Here is an 18664-nt window from a genome sequence, read left to right on the forward strand (position 1 = left end):
CATCCAGTCCTTTGCTTTCCAATACAATAAGGTTGGCGTAAAACTTCAATCCTTCAAATTCAATAACCACACCTTGACAGTAACTCTGGGTCACTTGCTTAATCCTAGGGGACTTGATGATCATGGATTTTTCCAAGGGAAGCATCGAAAAATTATTTTGCAAAGCAAAACTGTTCAAAATGAATGAGTGAGAAGCTCCAGAATCAAACAAAACCATGGCAGGTATTGTGTTGACAGGGTACGTACCGAGTACGATATCTGGGGCCTTCTGTGCTTCCTCTTTGGTCACGTGGTTCAGGTGACCCTTCCGGTGGTTGTTATTGGGGTTGAAATTGTTTCGCTTTGGCGTTGAATTATTTCCACCATTGTTAGGCTTCGGGGTTGAGTTCCTTGGCTTGGGGCACTGCTTGGCATAGTGCCCTTGTTCTCCACAAGCGTAACAAGTAACGCCTGGGCGATATGTGAACTCCTTGTCTCTTGCATGGAAATTCTTGATTGGGCGTGAATTATTCGTCGGGGTTTTGTGTGTTCCACCCTTTTGAATTCCCATCTTGCTTCTGTGGTTGCGAGAAAAAGTAGACTAGTCCCTTTTGCGTTTGCGGAAATCTTCCATGCTGCGTCGCTCATTTTCCAGAGTAATGGCCTTATCCACCAGTGTTTTAAAATCTGGGAAGGTATGCACAACCAGCTGGCATTTAAGCGCGGGTGCCAGGCCTTCCAAGAATTTTTCCATCTTCTTGCTCTCGGTCATGCGCTCTTCATTGGCGTAGCGAGACATCAGAGTGAATTGGCTGTTGTATTCTGACACTGTCATGGTCCTTTGCTTGAGGTCATCAAATTCTCTCTTCTTGATTTTCATAACACTCTTAGGAATGTGTGCCCCACGAAAACCTTCTTTGAAATCCTCCCAGGTTATCTCATTTTCGTGGGGGTGCATGTGCAGGAAGTTTTCCCACCAGGATGCAGCTGCTCCGGTGAGATAATGTGGTGCATACAATACCTTTTCATGGTCTGAACATTGTGCAATAATTAATTTTCTCTCCATGTCTCGAAGCCAGTCGTCGGCCTCAAGAGGCTTGTCAGTATGAGAAAATGTTGGGGGACGCGTCTTCTGTAACTCAAACAACTTGGATTGCTGCTGATACTAACCACGGTGATTTCCCATATTTATGAATTGGTTCATCATTTCCTGGTGTTGTTGCTGACTCTGTTCACACAGACGACACACTTGGAGAAGGACTATTACATATCTTACACACAAGCATAATTATACATTACATCACTCAGGATATGCGTACATAATCCTGACATGTTATTGAGACTAGTGCACTTCTCCATATCCTACATGATGCGCAAACAGACTACTTCTCACAAACTATGTACATATAAACATATCACACAAGTGGGTACATCGCATGGCGTCTAAACGTACTCAGTCGGAGATGGTGAGGATCTCCCTTGGCTTGCCGAGGGTGAGACGCAGTGACGCTGGGGACTCAACCGCCTCCTGGCTAATAGGTTCCAGACGAGAAACGCTGCACTGAGCTGATGGAGCAGGTGCCATAGGCGGAGTAACACGAATATGTGTGGGTGGAATAGGTGGAGTAGCACGTATGGGAGTGGGTGCAATAAGTGGTGCAGAGCAAACGGGAGTGGGTGCAATAGCTTGGTTGAATTCCTCAATGGTAGGCAGACGACGAGCAGTGGCGAGAATGGTAGGCGAATGAGAAGCTGAGGACGATATGAACGTCAGCGGTGGAGCGGTGTGCAGGAGTTCCCTCCTGTTAGCGGCATAGCCATGGACTGAGTCCATGCGGGCAGCTACGAGGTCATCCACCATGCTCTCGAAGGCTGCCTCCAGGGCTCGGAGGTACTCGACAAGCATCTCAAAGGCCTCGTCTCGCTCTCCTCTAGGGCAAGAGAATGAGTAGTGGCAGGTGTATGGCACATGGCATGGAAGATAGCGGTAGCGACGGGTCTTCATTGCAGGAAGGACATCCCGAAGACGAGCTATCACCTCGCGGGCAGCCATCTGCATAACATGCCTCTCTGTAGGCATGGCTCTCCCCAAGAATCGGAAGCGGCGTATCTCAGCACGCCCTCCTCTGAATTGCACCGTGGCCTGGTGCATGGTCAGACTGTCGTTGATCTTGTGTGGATAAAGTGTAAAGACTGGGCGCACGGATGGCCCCATCGAGACATGAACGATGAAGGAGAGGAGCTTGACAAACCCCTCAGGCATGTTGGCGAACATCTACGACTCACAGTCGTTGCTAGCCATCTACAAAAGTAGGCAAAAATTCTAAGCGATCAGATCATAAATTTTATGCTGACTGTCAGAAAAATGACTACATTTGTAAAAACATGAATAAACTCTATCATGCTAATAACCGATTAGCGATCGCACCTAGTGGCTTCCTACAGTCAGCCTGGCTCTGGTACCAAGTCTGTCACGACCGGTTTTTCAATAAAATACTTATTGAGAAAATCGATCTTTAGATCCCAGTATAGGAAAAGTTATCCTCACTGGTAGACAAATACTTGATAAACAGAGGACCAGTAGCATTAAATATATTACAGGTTTGAGCTGAGGCTGCTCAACAATTTATTACAAACTCGCCAATATCTTACATAAGGGCGGTTATGACACAGGGGTGTGGTGACATGCTACTAGCTCAAGATAAAAAGTGGTGGTGGATAACTTGACTCCTAACTGGCAGCTCATCGAGCGTCGAGGTGAGGCTCGATGGATTTATTTATGGGGTGGCGGAAGCGGATATAACACAGTGACCAAATGCAGGATCACACGGGACTGACTGGGACTCCTCTAGGCGTCGGACTCGCTATCGAACTCTTCATCCATGAGATCGCCTTCATCAACATCTGGCCAAATCAACAAGCCAGGTGAGTACTTTGAAAGTACTCGCAAGACAGTTCGGACAAAAGATATAACAAATGCATGCATGAATGCGTCATGAGCAAAAATAATAATAGTTCATTCCAATAATAAAAAATTTTGCACGACTTGAAAGTAAAATAAATAACTGAAAACCGATCGGGTGTCTGGAGCGACGCCTCGAAAGGTAAACAAATAAAGCTCATGACGCAGTCGGGCGCCTAAGCGACACCACATAAAGGGCTTGTAAGAGAAATGCCATAGTCGGATGTCTGAGCGACATCACAGAAAGAGCTTATAAAAGAAATGCCACAGTCGGATGTCTGAGCGACATCACAGAAAGGGCTTATAAAAGAAATGCCACAGTCGAACATTTGAGCGACATCACAGAAATGGCTTATAAAAGAAATGCCACAGTCGGACGTCTGAGCGATATCACAGAGAGGGCTTATAAAAGAAATGCCACAGTCGGACATCTGAGCGACATCACAGAGAGGGCTTATAAAAGAAATGCCACAGTCGGACGTCTGAGCGACATCACAGACAGGGCTTGTAAAAGAAATGCCACAGTCGGATGTCTGAGCGACATCACAGAAAGGGCTTATAAAAGAAATGCCATAGTCGGATGTCTAAGCGACATCACAGAAAGGGCTTAAATCAAATGTAAATAACAAGTGTGCCACAGTCGGACGTCTGAGCGACATCACAAAAAGGGCTTATATCAAAAGTAAATAACGGGTTACTCCATCCACAAGAATAAACTTTTAACCGGATTTAAAACTCATGTAGTCCACCGGGTTTGTCACTGAGGCTGATATTTGACAAGATAAGATGAACACAGTACTTGGACATGTACAAGATGATTTAAAGGATTTGTGACTCTGCAGAGTTTGTACTAACTGACCACAGCCAACGGATTTCCGTAGTCACGAAGGACTAGTTCCGTTTACGGTATTTCGGTAGAAACACATTTAAGCAGTACACGCCCATTCCACCTCACGATGCCAGGAATCACCCTAGACAATGTCCAAGAAAAACTTTGAGACGGGGAGGTCACAACCTCAAATAGCATGGGATCAAATTTCTATACGCGCGCTCTAAGGGGTGCCCCCCTCTCGGTCCCAACCGGAAACACCCATGCCCCCTGACCGGATGACGGGCTTTAATCCAGGGCCATGGAACCCTCATCCCGGCCTCTCTATTTGGTGTGTACCAGGAAAAATGGTTTGCAACTTACTAAGCCATATTCCTTGCGGAAAACATGTGGCAGTACAGGAATGGAAATGAATGGGAATGTGATTTGATTCACGATGACACTGAAGTCAAATAGACTGGCGTAAGACTGGCATGCCACAACACTGCCATCTTACCCATCCTCATGCCATCACATGGTCGTGCAAATATGTATCCAACAACATATGGCTTTCCGAAACTTACTTTCCACTTCTGTGCATGAAATATAACATTCAAAGAAATGGTCATAAACATGCCATGAAACTCCTAAATGCAAACATGCAACAAACACTCATCATATCAAGAGTTCAAACATGATTGCCTGGTTCGGAGTAGTCGGAGTCTAACTGGGTGAAGTTTGCGGCTCCGTCACCTCTTCCGGTATCTATGGTATAAGAAAATACGCACGTAACGTAAATACCGCGAGATGCACAAAAGTTTTCCCAATAAATTCTCAAATAAATCTGGTAAAAAACTAGACAAAATTTTAAAGAGAACAGAAAAAGAATAATACAAAATCCTTTTCTGTTTAAAAGTTATAAGGATTTTGATTCAGGGACCTTTCTGTAATGAAACAGAAAACTCTCAGGGGGTTCTGTAGAAAATTCCAGAAAACGATTCGTCTAAAAGAAAAGAATGAGAGGCTGACATACGGGTCCCACCCGCCTGGTTTGAATATTCAAACGAGGGAGACGGGGCTCGTCGACGCCCGAGAGCTGCGGTGGTCGCCGACGGCGAGGCAAGGGGATCGGGTGGTACCTCCGTGTTCAGCACGTCCTTCCGCGTCGGTGGGTGGTGGTGGTGGTCGCCGGCGAGCACTGTGTCGATGGCGGCCCTTGCTCCGGCAGATGGTGGTTTGGGTAGTCGTGGACCTCGTCGGAGAGAGCTGCTGGGGTCAAATTGGAGTGGGGGTTAGTCTCCTAGAGGCGTCATGAGGCTACGGGCAAGTCTAGGGCGGTGGAGGAGTTCTCACCAGCGAGCACGCTACCGGAGCCCGAAGCGGACGGAGGTGGCCGGAGTGGAGGAAGAAGGGCCCCTCGAGGCTCTTTCAGTGGCTAGGTGGGGTCTGGTGAGGTGGTGGAGGTGTGCGGGGTCGAGAGCGAGCTCGGAGGCGCTATTTATAGCCGGCCCGAGGCGGTTGCCGTGTACGGGATAAGTCCGGCGAGCGATTACGGCGGCGCTGTAGCTGGACGGTTGGTTTAAGGGCTTGAGCATCGCCTAGACGGAGCACTGATTCCATTCCAGTGCCTAACTCAACAAGGTAGGGGTGGTTACGGCCTGTCCCCGACGGAACGGCCGTACGGCACGTCGGCGGCAGAGAGCGCGCCCTGAGTGTGCCAGGCCACGGCGACAGTGCTGCATGCGTGCGCTGGCAAGGTAGATGTCCACGCGGAGCTCTCAGGTGGTTTGGGCGGTGCCGAACGGCGTTATGCCGCAGGATGCCCCCTGTCGGCCGCCACTGGAGGCTCTGCCGCCGCGGAAGACGCCGGCGCAGGCGAGCCAGGGTGCCACTGACGCCAGGATCGAGCCAAGCGCGCGTGTGGTGCTCCGGACAGGGAGGAGGAGCCATGCATAATGCGCCAGGCGCACAGTCGACATGTGACTGAACTCTGACAAAGAAACGACACTGAACTTACTGAATTTTCTGAAGATGTACAGTAACAGTGCAGGCCAGGTGTTCGACAGAATGATTTTGGCATGTGTGGATTTTTCCTTGAGCTGGTTTTTGGTGGAGTGGTCTCTCATTGCAACTGGGGGTTGCTTGAATTTTGGTGGAATTTTTGGAGAAGTGGAGATATGAATTTCACCAAATTTGACAAATCTGGTCCAAACTTGCAGAGGGTGAATTTTGAAAATTTTGAAAAGGAGAAGAGTGGATCTTGATGGTTCTAGGTTGTGGGTGCTAAGGACTATCCAGAGGAGTTGAGTTGAGATCAAAGTTCAAAGGCATTAAGGTACTTGCTTTGCAAATTACCTAGGCTCAAAACAAAGGACAGAATTGTTTTGGGAAAAGAAATAAATGAGATAAAATCCAAAAATGGATTTAACTAGTTGGGACAGAAAGTTTGGGTTGTCCCAAAGTGGAAGGAGGGGTTTTGGGAGAATTTTACCACAAGAGGCATGGTAAAACAAGAATGGATCAAAACCAAAGAATAGCCCAAAACCAAAAAGGTTTTCTTTTTAGAAGAAATAAATCCAAGAAAAGATTTTTGAGAGGGAAAACTCAGAAGAGAGGTTTTTTTAAGAAGGTTTTAAATGACCTTCTTTAAACCAAACAAGGCTCTTGCTGAAAACAAAAACCACAAAAATTTTGGAGTGTCACATTGAGGTAACTTAGTGTTATTCGAAATTTCTCAGGTTCCGTGTTATTCGGAATGAGTTTGCTAACAAGACTTGATCAACCTCGTTAGTGGATTCATTTTGATGATCATGAAATGGATGAAATTAGAAGGCACAACCTTCTATACCCTCTTTTTACTTTCTGTTATTTAGAATAAATAAAGCAAAAATAGTATTATCTGTCTGTTTTCTAAATTATCCGTGCATTAAAAAAATATCCCAAAAATAAAAGTGCTCCAAATGCCCTGAAAATTTAGTATGATTTTTTAGTGAATATTTAAGGATTTTAGGCACTCAAATCACTACAGGAGGGGCAAGCACGAGGCCACGAGAGTGGAGGGCGTGCCCACCCCACCTAGGCGCGCCCCCTATCTCGTGGCCCCCTGGTGGCCCCCCTCCACTTATGCCAGCACCCACACACTTCCTCTGGTACCAAAAAAATCCCCATCCAGCTCAAGCACGAGTTCTAGCTCGTTTTGTTGTGATTTTCAATCTCCTTGCTCAAAGCTCCATTCACAAAGCTGCTTCGGGAGATTGTTGCTTGGTATGTGGCTCCTCCATTTGTCCAACTAGTTTTTGTTCTAGTGCTATATTCATTGCAAATTTTTGTTGCATAGGTGACCATGTTCTTGAGCTTGCATGTTAAATTTATGAGGTCCCAAGCAATTCTAATGCATGATATAGGCTCTAGGCACTTGTAGGAGTAGTTGCTATCAATCTTGTTTAGTTTTATTCACTTTTATTTTGAAGTTACTAAATTTTCAAAAAAAATCAGAAAATGTTAAGGAGACTTTTAAGGGGCTCTTCTAGCCAAGGCTCTCAGGAAAAACAAGCCAAAGAGAAGGAAAAAGCCAAGTACAACCTTCCTCGCTTAGTAGAAGTCCGGTCGTGTGAATGTCCATGCAATGATTTCTTTAAAGAAGCTGGAATTCATGAAGATTTTTATTCTTTGATAGAGAACGCAGGCCTCACCGGTTTCATCAATGACCCGATGGATCAGTATCTCTTACTCACCAATACATTCATGCAAATTTTTTATTATTATCCTAAGAAGTCACCGCCTAAGAAGTCATCGGATCGGTCATCATTTCATTTGTATGATGAATTCAGAGCAATGTCTTTACATGATTTTGCGCGGTTTGTAGGATACCCTTTCGGGGAGAATTAGAGGAACCGCATTGTAAAGATGTGGATGGCTTTGTTAACACTATAGCTGTAGAGGAGCCAAAGAAAGGTTCCGAGGCAAAAATCTCTAGCATACACTTTCCTGTTTTACGCTATTTTGCCATATTTTCTAGTAGATGCTTGATTGGTCGTGGAAATAGTGGAAACTTTAATGTTCCTGATATTATCATTCTTCAGCATGCCTTGTTTGGAGACAATAGTTTTAGTATGGGTGTCGTCATTGCTAAAAGGCTGAGCCTGAATCGTACAAAAGGCCCCATATTTGGAGGTATCTATGCTTCACGTCTTGCTAGACATTTTCAGATACCCATTAGGCACCATGAGAAAGGGGAGACAAAATTGCCTCCTCACATTTTAGATTACAAAAGCATGGTAGCACACAAGTTTATTGTTGACAACAAAGAGAAGATGCTCTTGTATAAACTTAGATTTAATAAGAAACACATTGAGATTATTATTTTGCCTGCGCCTCTGTTGTTTGATTTGCTTGCAGAAAATTTTCTTGTCACGCCGGAAGTGGTGTACAATCATCGAGCCCAAGCTTTCACTCCAGAACCTGAACCTGAGCCGGAACCTGCACTGGACCCTTATCGCGAATCATCTTTCCAGTGGGATCCGAAGATGACCAGCCAATGGTATCCTGATTACACCTCCCAGTACACCGGGGAGAGTAGCGGCGGTCCTTGGTACTAGACCAACTTAGGCCAAAAGCCTAAGCTTGGGGGAGTACGTATTTCTCACTGACTTTACAGTCATGTTCACACACTAGTCGTCGGTGCTCATACTCTTTCATTATATTATCCATGCTAGTTTAAATTTCTTTTTCTAGTTTTCTTCTTGTGTGTTTGATAAACCTTAAGAAAAACCCAAAAAAATAGTTAGTTTAACTTTCATGTTTGTAGTTGAATTGAAATAAAAATCCAAAAATATTTCTCGTTCTTCTTCTTACTTTTTGGGAGCTTTCCCGTGTAAATAGTTTTATTTTCTTTTCCTTCCTTTGGGGGTCGAGAAGACCATATTGAAAATGCTTAGTGGCTCTCGTATGCATTATTGTTTATTTAACTTAGAGCCCATATTACTCGTCTTCTCTCTTGAGTTGAATGCTTGCAGATTCCAACTTAGTCCAATGCACGTGCACTCTTATTATTATACACATCGTTCGGTCGTGCAAGTGAAAGGCAATAATGACGATATATGATGGACTTACTGGGATGAGAAAAGCTGGTATGAACTCAGCCTCTCTTGTTTTTGTAAATATGATGAGTTCATCGTTCCTGATTCAGCTTATTATGAAGTAAGCATATTTGCAATGACATTTAGAGATTATAGTTGCTTGTGCCATGCTTGATTAGCTTTGAGTTATAATGGTTTACCTTGCGTGCCAACATGCTATTAGAATGATTATGATGTGATATGATGGGATGGTATCCTCCTTTGAATGAATTGAGTGACTCGACTTGGCACATGTTCATGCATGTAGTTGAAACAAATCAACATAGCCTTCACGATATTTGTGTTCATGGTAGATTATATCCTACTCATGCTTGTACTCGGTGTGAATTAATTTTAATGCATGTTTATGACTGTTGTCGCTCTCTCAGTTGGTCGCTTCCCAGTCTTTTGCTAGCCTTCACTTGTGCATCCAAACTCCTTAAACCCCAAAGTTGTTCCATATGAGTCCACTATACCTTCCTATACGCGGTATTTACCTGCCATTCCAAGTAAATTTGTATGTGCCAAACTCTAAACCTTCAAATGAAATTCTATTTTGTATGCTCGAGCAGCTAATGTTACAACTAGGGCTTCCTATATCTTCCATGCTAGGTGGGTTATTCTCAAGAGGAGTGGACTCCACTCCTCATTCACGAGAAAGGGTCGGTAATCGGGATGCCCAGTCCCATGATCCAAAAAGATCAAAGCAAATCAAAATAATTAAACAAAACTCCCCCAGGGTTGTTGTTAGTTGGAGGCACTCGTTGTTACGAGCAAGCCATGGATTGATGCTTGTTGGTGGTTGGGGAGTATAAACCTTTACCATTCTATTTGGGAACTGCCTATAATGCATGTAGTATGGAAGATACAACCATCTCATAGTTGTTGCGTTGACAGCAAAAGTATGCCGCTCAAAATGTTATTCAATCTCTATTTTAAAATCGAGCTCTGGCACCTCTACAAATCCCTTCTTCCCTCTGTGAAGGGCCTATCTATTTACTTTTATGTTGAGTCATCACCCTTCTTATTAAAAAGCACCCGCTGGAGAGCACGCTGTTATTTGCATTCATTACTGTTGGTATACATTAGGTATGACTTGACTAGATCTCTTTTACCATGAATTACAATGTTTAGTCAGTCCTTGATCTTTAAAGGTGATCTGCATTTATGTTTTGCGGTCTCAGAAAGGGCTAGCGAGATACCATTTTGTTATATCATGTTATGATTGTTTTGAGAAAGTGTTGTCATCCGAGTTTTATTATTATGGCTCGCTAGCTGATTATGCTATTGATATGAGTAATTGTGAGACCTAAGTGTTATTGTGAGTATGGTTAGTTCATAATATTGGTTGAAACCTTAATGCTGGCTTTTCATGTTTACAACAACAAGAGCAAACAGAGTTTGTAAAAGTTTTTCTTTATCACTTTCAGTTTATCAACTGAATTGCTTGAGGACAAGCAAATGTTTAAGCTTGAGGGAGTTGATACATCTCCAACGTATCTACTTTTCCAAACACTTTTTCCCTTGTTTTGGACTCTAACTTGCATGATTTGAATGGAACTAACCCGGACTGACGTTGTTTTCAGCAGAACTGCCATGATGTTGTTTTATGTGTAGAAAAGAAAAGTTCTTGGAATGTCCTGGAAATCCACGGAGGCACTTTTTGGAAAATATAAAAAATATTGGCGAAAGAAACAAGACCAGGGGGCCCACACCCTGTCCACGAGATAGGGAGGCGTGCCCCCTCCCCCTAGGCGCGCCCCCCTATCTCGTGGCCCCCATGGACCTCCACCGACCTCAACTCCAACACCATATATTCACCTTCGGAGAGAAAAAAATTAGAGAGGAAGTTTCATCATGTTTTAAGACACGGAGCCGCCGCCAAGCCCCAATCTCTCTCGGGAGGTGTCGGAGTAAATGACCACGGGTAGCCTAACCGGCTCCCTTTGGCCCTTAGAAAATACAACGGGCCAAATGAGCCTTGAAGCATCCAAGACACGGGGCCGCCTTCCTCCGGCCGGCTATCTCATAGGCCGGCTATCGGAAGGCAGCCCGGCCCTAAACTCTCTTGGGGGACGCCACGATAGGGCCGACTCCAAGAGGCCGGCCACGGAAAGACCGACTCCAAGAAGTCGGCCCAAGAGAACCGCCTCCAAGAGGCCGGCCCCAGGCAGGCGGCCATGGGCCGTGCCCTAAAAGTCTGCACCCCCCATAACAATGATGGGACGGGGCGTGGCAATAGTGGACCCTGCCACCCCCGAATCCCGAAGCACGCATGGCTACAGTAATCCGGCGTGGCACTGTTGCCATCCTGAGCGTGACGCCCTCCACGACGGGCTGCCAGTACGGCCCATAGGCGGCGGACCCCTTCGGTCAGAGAGACGCCCGAAGGCAGCCTGGCCTCCCCCAGCCGGCCTGAGGCATGGCCGGCTTCCTATAGCCGGCTTGATCCCCTCCTCGAGGCACGCGCACCATTAAGGAGACAAGACGAGGTAAGGCTACAGTGAGAGTCTGCAAGGCGGCGGAACTATAGCCATGCTTACCTCGACAAAGCCCTCGTCATCAGAGGCGAGGCAACAGTAACCAGCCCCCGACAAGACCCCCAAGTGGTGGGGCCGGCCTGTCGACCAATGAGCCGGCAGCCGGTGGGACCCACAAGTCGGCGGGCCCCAACAGTCGGCGGAGAAGCCGGCGGTCATAGACACTGACGGCTAGGGCCCACGCCCAGCCGGATTACCATTGTACCCCGGGGGGATAGGCCTATATAAACCCCCCGGGACACCCATGCAAAGGGTTAATCTCACATAGTTCTAGACACCTCTAAAGGGAGAGGAGAGAGCTAGCCTTGTCCTTCTTCCTCCTTCCACCGAACAACTCAAGGAGCCTCTTGTAGCTTCTTGTTGATCTAGTGACCATGCGGAGACCCCGCAGAGCAGGCGTAAGGGTATTATCTCCACGGAGAGCCCCCAACCTGGGTAAGATCCGTCGGCGTGCATGTCTTCGCCTCATCCCATTTCCAGGCACCGGTGATGTCTTACTGGCTCCCACACAGATAAGCCATCCGTTGGCATATGTCGCACCTACCACCTGACGTTTGGCGCCCACCGTGGGGCCGGGTGCACTGTTGTCCGGAGACCTGTTCTGGACGGGAACCCTTTTCCTCCCCAGCGAGCGTAACCAGCCCGGCACGCCCGATGGCGCTTGCCCCGACGCGTTGCAAAGCGTCGACGACGCCTGCGCAGCGAGCTGCCTCACCGATCTTCTTGGCAAGGCTCGCATCTCCGACGATCCCGCATCGGTCGCGGGCACAGGCTGCCCCGAGAGCCGCCTCGCCAGCCTCCTCGACCAACTCCACGTCTCCAGCGAGCCTTCCGCAGATTTGGAGTCGGCTGGCTCCATCGACCCGATGCTTGTCGACTACGACACGGCGTCGCTCGACACCTTCCCCACCAACGTGATCATCTTCGACGACCCTCTTCCTCGAGCCGACAGTGGAGGAAGCACCGTCACCGAGGTGTTAGTCATCATCCATGGTGTCACCTCCAACGAAAACACCCGCGACGCCCTACAGGCAATGCTGCATGATCTGTCCGTCCCCATCCCGGCGGACGCTGACGCGGAGACGCTGGAGGCACGCCGCCTTGCTCTCCTTGCGGAGGGCCAGAGGATAGCCTCCATGAGACGCCTCACTGAAGGACACCAGCGCGAAGTTGACCGCGCCGCCTTTGGTACGCCGCCTCTAGAAGGGCCAAGCCGAGTCGGCGTTGTCAAGAAACGCGGTGCGGCCATCGCCAGCATGCTGGGAGCGGACCGCCCAGTCTACGCCACGCCCCTCGAGAATCTACGCATCGCCCAGTCGATCATAGATGAGCTAAATGGGATGGGGGCCGACGAGCTCCCCTACATGACCAGACGCATCCAGCAGCTAATCGACGCGGCCGCATAGCGGCACGAAGTCGGCGTCCGTGCTGGGAGTCCCCCTCGCCGAGAGCACGGCGCAACATTGGGTACGCCGACTGCGGGCGGCGCCCGTACGAGACAAGAGAAGGAGCCGGCTGCTAGCCGCAGCCGGACTCGAATCACCATCGAGCGCGACGCCGAAGGCCGCCCTCGAGGTGTGGAATGACGAGGCGACATGCCTCCTCCTCCGCCTCGTGGGGAGATATATCCCACCCTGCCGCCTTTCGCGCATCCGACTCTCAGTGGTCGACTTGGTCGCCGCGAAGGAGTCGGCGAGAATGATGCCCGCCATCGGATCGACCGCCTTGCGCGATCCTTGGCCCTGGAAGAAGAAGATGATTTCGGCCCCCACATCCGCGACGAGCCCTTCCCCAAAGGGTTCTCGCTCCCAAGAGACACGCCCAAGTATAACGGCTCCGTGAAGCCGGAAGATTGGTTGATCGACTACTCCACCGCAGTGCGCATAGCAAACGGCAACAGGCGCGTTGCCGTAAAATATGTCCCCCTGATGCTCCAAGGCATGGCGCGCACCTGTCTCAATAGCCTCAAGCCTTACAGTATCAACAGCAGGCTGGACTTCACAGAAGCCTTCATACGCAACCTCACCAGCACCTACAAATGGGCCCCCAAGCCCCGACAGCTCTCCTTGTGCGTACAAGGGCCCAATGAATCAACCCGCGACTACCTCACGCGTTGGGCCGAGCTCCGCAACTCCTGCAAGGGAGTGCACGAGGTTCAAGCCATAGAGTACTTCACCGCCGGGTGCAGAGAGGGAACCCTCCTCAAGCACCAACTCCTCTACGACGAGCCGGCTACCCTCGATGAGCTGTTGGTCATAGCAGACAAGTACGCCACGGCCGACTCCTCGATGAAGACTGAGCTCCGGGTAGACGCCTCTGGAAAGGTGCTGGCGCCGGCTCCCAAGACGCCGGCTGGAGAATCAAGGCGACGCCCGTACCAGAACGATCACAAGCGCAAGTCCCCCATGCCGACTTCCACAAGCCGGCAGGTGGCCACAGTCGAAGACGAGCAACCTGAGGGGCGGCCGGCACCCAATAAGCAGAAGGGCGGCAGGCCGGCTTGGCAGCCGGCTTTCTCCTACGAGCAAACCCTCGATGCCCCCTGCAAGTTCCACAGCGGCGCGAAGCCGTCCAACCACACAACTCAGAAATGCCACTGGGGCACATGAATCTCCAAGGGCGAGGGGCTGTTGCCGCCTCCGCCTGCAGGACAGCCGCCTCCTGCCCCACAGCAGCCGGCCGCTCGGCCAGCAGTCGGAGCTATCCAAGACGAGTTCCCTGACGAACATGCCACCTACGTCGTCTTTACAAGCCAGACAGAAGATCGGCGCAGCCGGCGCCGACAACAGCAAGAAGTCAACACGGTCGCCTCCAACAACCCCGAGTTTATGCACTGGTCAGAGAAGCCCATCGGCTAGAGCCAGGCCGATCACCCAGAGGTGATGCCGTCTCCTGGCTCCTATGCATTGGTTTTGGACGCCACCCTCGCGACAGAAAGGTGAGCTGCCTGTTTCTCCCGCGTGCTAATAGATGGTGGGAGCAGCATCAACATACTGTACCGAGATACCATGGAGAAGCTCAACATCAAGCCAAAGCAGCTCATGCCAAGCCGGACTGTGTTCCATGGCATTGTACCCGGCCTATCCTGCTCACCAATCGGCAAGATCAAGATGGATGTCCTCTTTGGGGGCAAGGATCATTTCCGCCAAGAAGCAATATGGTTTGAGGTAGTGGATCTGGAGAGCCCGTACCACGCATTGCTAGGCCGTCCTGCTTTGGCCAAGTTTATGGTTGTGCCCCACTATGCCTACCTCAAGATGAAGATGCCGAGTTCCAAGGGCATCATCACCATAGCCAGAGACTACAAGAAGTCTTCTGAGTGTGCAGCAGCTAGCAGCCGGCTGGCCGAGTCCCTTGTGATTGCTGAAGAGAAGAAAATGCTAAATCGAGTTGTGGCCATGGCTGGCAAGCAGCCGGCCCTGTCCCCTGACCCCAAGGAATGTGACGCTCAAGGTTCTTTCCAGCCAGCCAAAGAGACAAAGAAGATACCTCTGGACCCGGAGCACCCGAAGAGGTACGTTGTCATGGGCACCGGCCTCGATAGCAAATAGGAAAGCGAGCTCGTCGATTTCCTCCGTGAGAATCGGGACATCTTCGCATGGTCTCCCAAAGACATGCCGGGTGTCCTGACGGATTTCGCAGAGCACAAGCTACACGTCCGATCTAACGCCAAGCCGGTCAGGCAGCCCTTGCGCCGCCTGTCAGAAGAAAAGAGAAGAGTAGTCGGAGAAGAAATAGCCCGGCTTCTGGCATCCGGCTTCATTATGGAAGTGTTCTTTTCCAGAATGGCTTGCCAACCCGGTCCTCGTGTTGAAGAAGAACAAGCAGTGGTGCATGTGCATTGATTACACCAGCCTCAACAAAGCCTACCCTAAAGATCCTTTTGCTCTGCCAAGGATTGATCAAGTGATAGACTCCACAGCCGGATACGAGCTGTTGAGTTTTTTGGATGCTTACTCAGGCTACCATCAGATAAAATTGAACCAAGCTAACCGTTTGAAGACCGCCTTCATCACCCCATTCGGAGCTTTCTGTTACCTGACTATGACATTCGGCTTGAGGAATGCCGGCGCCACTTTTCAGTGTTGCATGCAGAAATGCCTCCTCAAGCAACTCGGCAGAAATGCCCACGTCTACGTAGACGATGTTGTTGTGAAGACGAAGAAACACGGCACCTTGCTGGAAGACCTCAAGGAGACCTTTGAGAATTTGCGCCGGTTTCAGATCAAGCTCAACCCGGAGAAATGCGTGTTCGGGGTACCAGCCGGCCAGCTTCTAGGCTTCCTGGTCTCCGAACGCGGTATCGAATGCAACCTAGTCAAGATCAAGGCCATAGAGAGAATGAAGATTCCCACCAAGTTGCAAGACGTCCAAAAGTTCATTGGATGCCTGGCGTCTTTGAACCGCTTCATCAGCCGGCTTGGAGAGAAAGCTCTCCCCCTCTACCGACTCATGAAGAAGTCCACTCACTTCGAGTGGAATGACCAAGTGGACCAAGCTATCCACGAGCTAAAGAATATGTTGTCCACGTCGCCTGTCTTGGCGGCACTGACTGAGAAAGAGCCCATGTTCCTCTACATTGCCGCCACTAGCTGGGTGGTCAGCACAGTTATCGTGGTCCAGCGTCCAGAAGAAGGTCGAGCCCAACTAATCCAGAGGCCGGTGTATTATTTGAGCGAAGTACTGTCCACCTCGAAGCAGAACTACCCGCACTATCAGAAGATGTGCTATGGTGTGTACTTCGCCTCCAAGAAACTCAAGCCCTACTTTCAATAGCATCCCATCACGGTTGTATGCACTGCCCCGCTCGCCGAGATCATAGGCAGCCGGGATGCATCCGGCCAAGTGGCGAAGTGGCCCATTGCGCTGGCTCCTTGCACGATCTACTACCAGCCCCGCACCGCCATCAAGTCCCAAGCATTGGCCGACTTCCTTGTCGACTGGGCCGAGACCCAGTACCTGCCACCGGCTCCCGACTCCACTCATTGGCAGATGCACTTTGACGGATCCAAGATGTGCACCGACTTGGGAGCCGGCATCGTCCTCACCTCTCCCAAAGGCGACAAACTCAAATACACATTGCAAATCCATTTTGCCGCCTCCAACAATGTGGCCGAGTACGAAGCACTCATACACGGGCTCCGGATAGCCAAGGAACTCGGCATCCGCCAGATCCTGTGCTATGGCGACTCGGACTTGGTGGTCTAGAAATCATCCGGTGACTGGGACGCCAAGGACGCAAACATGGCAAGCTACATTTCCTCGTTCAGCAGAACAACGGATACTTTGAGGGGTGCGAGTTCCTCCACCTACCACGGGGCGACAACGAGCAAGCAGATGCCCTGGCACGAATAGGCTCCACCCGGCAAGCTATACCAACCGGCGTCGCCCTCCAACGCCTCCTCAAGCCGTCTGTCAAGCTGTCTCCGGAATCCAGTTCCATCTTCGAGAACCAAGCAGGTGGTGCAGGGACTTCGACAGCCGGCTCGGGGACTGCCGTAGTCGAACCCGGCTCGGGGACTACTGCAGCCGGCCCGGGGACTGCACCAACATAGCAAGCGATGGCCGACTCCAACTCCTCACAACCCGACCCGCCCACCCTGGTTGCAGTAGCCGTTTTAGCGATAGAAGAAGTCACAGCTCCATCATGGGCCCAGCCCATCCTCCACTTCCCGATAAACGGAGAGCTGCCGACTAACGAGATCTCGGCAAGACAAGTCCAACACGGAGCCGGAGCATACACAATAATTAACCGAGAGCTTGTTAGGCGTAGTGTTACCGGAGTCTTCCAGCGCTGCGTCGAGCTAGAGAAAGGCGTAGCAATCCTCCAAGACATCCACCAAGGCGAATGCGGCCACCATACCGCCTCAAGGCCACTCGTTGACAAAGCTTTCCGCCATGGATTCTTCTGGCCGACTACTTTGGAGGATGCCAAGGAGTTAGTCAAACACTGCAAAGGGTGCCAAATCTTCGGCTCCAAGCAACACCTACCGGCTTCTGCACTCAAGACCATCCCCCTCACTTGGCCTTTTGCCGTCTGGGGGCTGGACATGATCGGCCCGTTCAAAACGGTGTGCAGCGGCATGACACATCTGCTTGTCGCCTTGGGCAAATTTACCAAGTGGATTGAAGCAAAGCCAATCAAGAAACTGACTGGCCCGACTGCCGTGACATTCATTGCAGATATTACAACCCCGTACGGAGTACCACATAGCATCATCACAGACAATGCACGAATTTTGCCAAGGGAGCACTGGCACGTTTCTGCGCGACATAGGGCATCCGACTGGACTTAGCGTCTGTTGCTCACCCGCAGTCAAACGGCCAAGTCGAGCGAGCAAACGACATCATCCTCTCCGGCATCAAGCCCCGACTGGTCGTGCCGTTGGAGCGTTCGGCCGGCTGCTGGCTCGACGAGCTGCCGTCCGTCCTCTGGAGTCTGCGCACTACCTCGAACAAGTCAACCGGCTTCACCCCTTTCTTCCTTGTATATGGTGCCGAGGCTGTCATCCCAACTGACATCGAGTTCGACTCACCTCGGGTCAGCATGTACATGGAGGCAGAGGCCAAGGAAGCACAAGAAGACGATGTCGACTTGCTGGAAGAAAGCCGGCTGTTAGCCCTCAGCCGGTCCGCCATCTACCAGCAGGGTCTACGCTGTTACCACAGTCCGAGGGTCAAGTCAAAATCTTTCCAAGAGGGTGATCTTGTGCTCCAGCTGATCCAGCGAACAGCTGGCCAGCACAAGCTCTCGGCCCCTTGGGAAGGCCCCTTCATCATCAGCCGGGCTCTAGGCAACGACTCCTACTACCTGATCGACGTGCAGAAGCCGAAGGCACGCAAGAGAGACGATTCCGGCAAGGAGTCGGAGCGACCATGGAACGCCAATCTTCTCCAAAGATTTTACAGTTAAAATGCAGTATGTACCACACTACCTTTTGTATTAAGTATGAGACAACGGGCTCCCTGAGGAGTTCTTGGGGACAACCCTCTTTTATCTATGAATGCCGGGTATCATACCCATGGTTATGCCACTACATTCGTCTTTTTGTCCGGCACCGGGTTTGACTAGTCGGTCCGGGGACTTGCTGCCTTGAGTTATGTCCAAGTTCTACCTGCAGTCAGACAAGTAATGAGCCAGCACCCAAGCCCTCTCTCGTGAAAGTCGCAGCTCTAAGAATCGGTTGTCCGACTAGTAAGAGCCAAAGGCGAAAAAGGGGACCCACATGAAAAACGGCTAAGGACTAACGAACTTACA

The sequence above is a fragment of the Triticum dicoccoides genome, chromosome 1B, assembly GCF_002162155.2.
Source record: "Triticum dicoccoides isolate Atlit2015 ecotype Zavitan chromosome 1B, WEW_v2.0, whole genome shotgun sequence".
NCBI classification, from domain to species: domain Eukaryota; kingdom Viridiplantae; phylum Streptophyta; class Magnoliopsida; order Poales; family Poaceae; genus Triticum; species Triticum dicoccoides.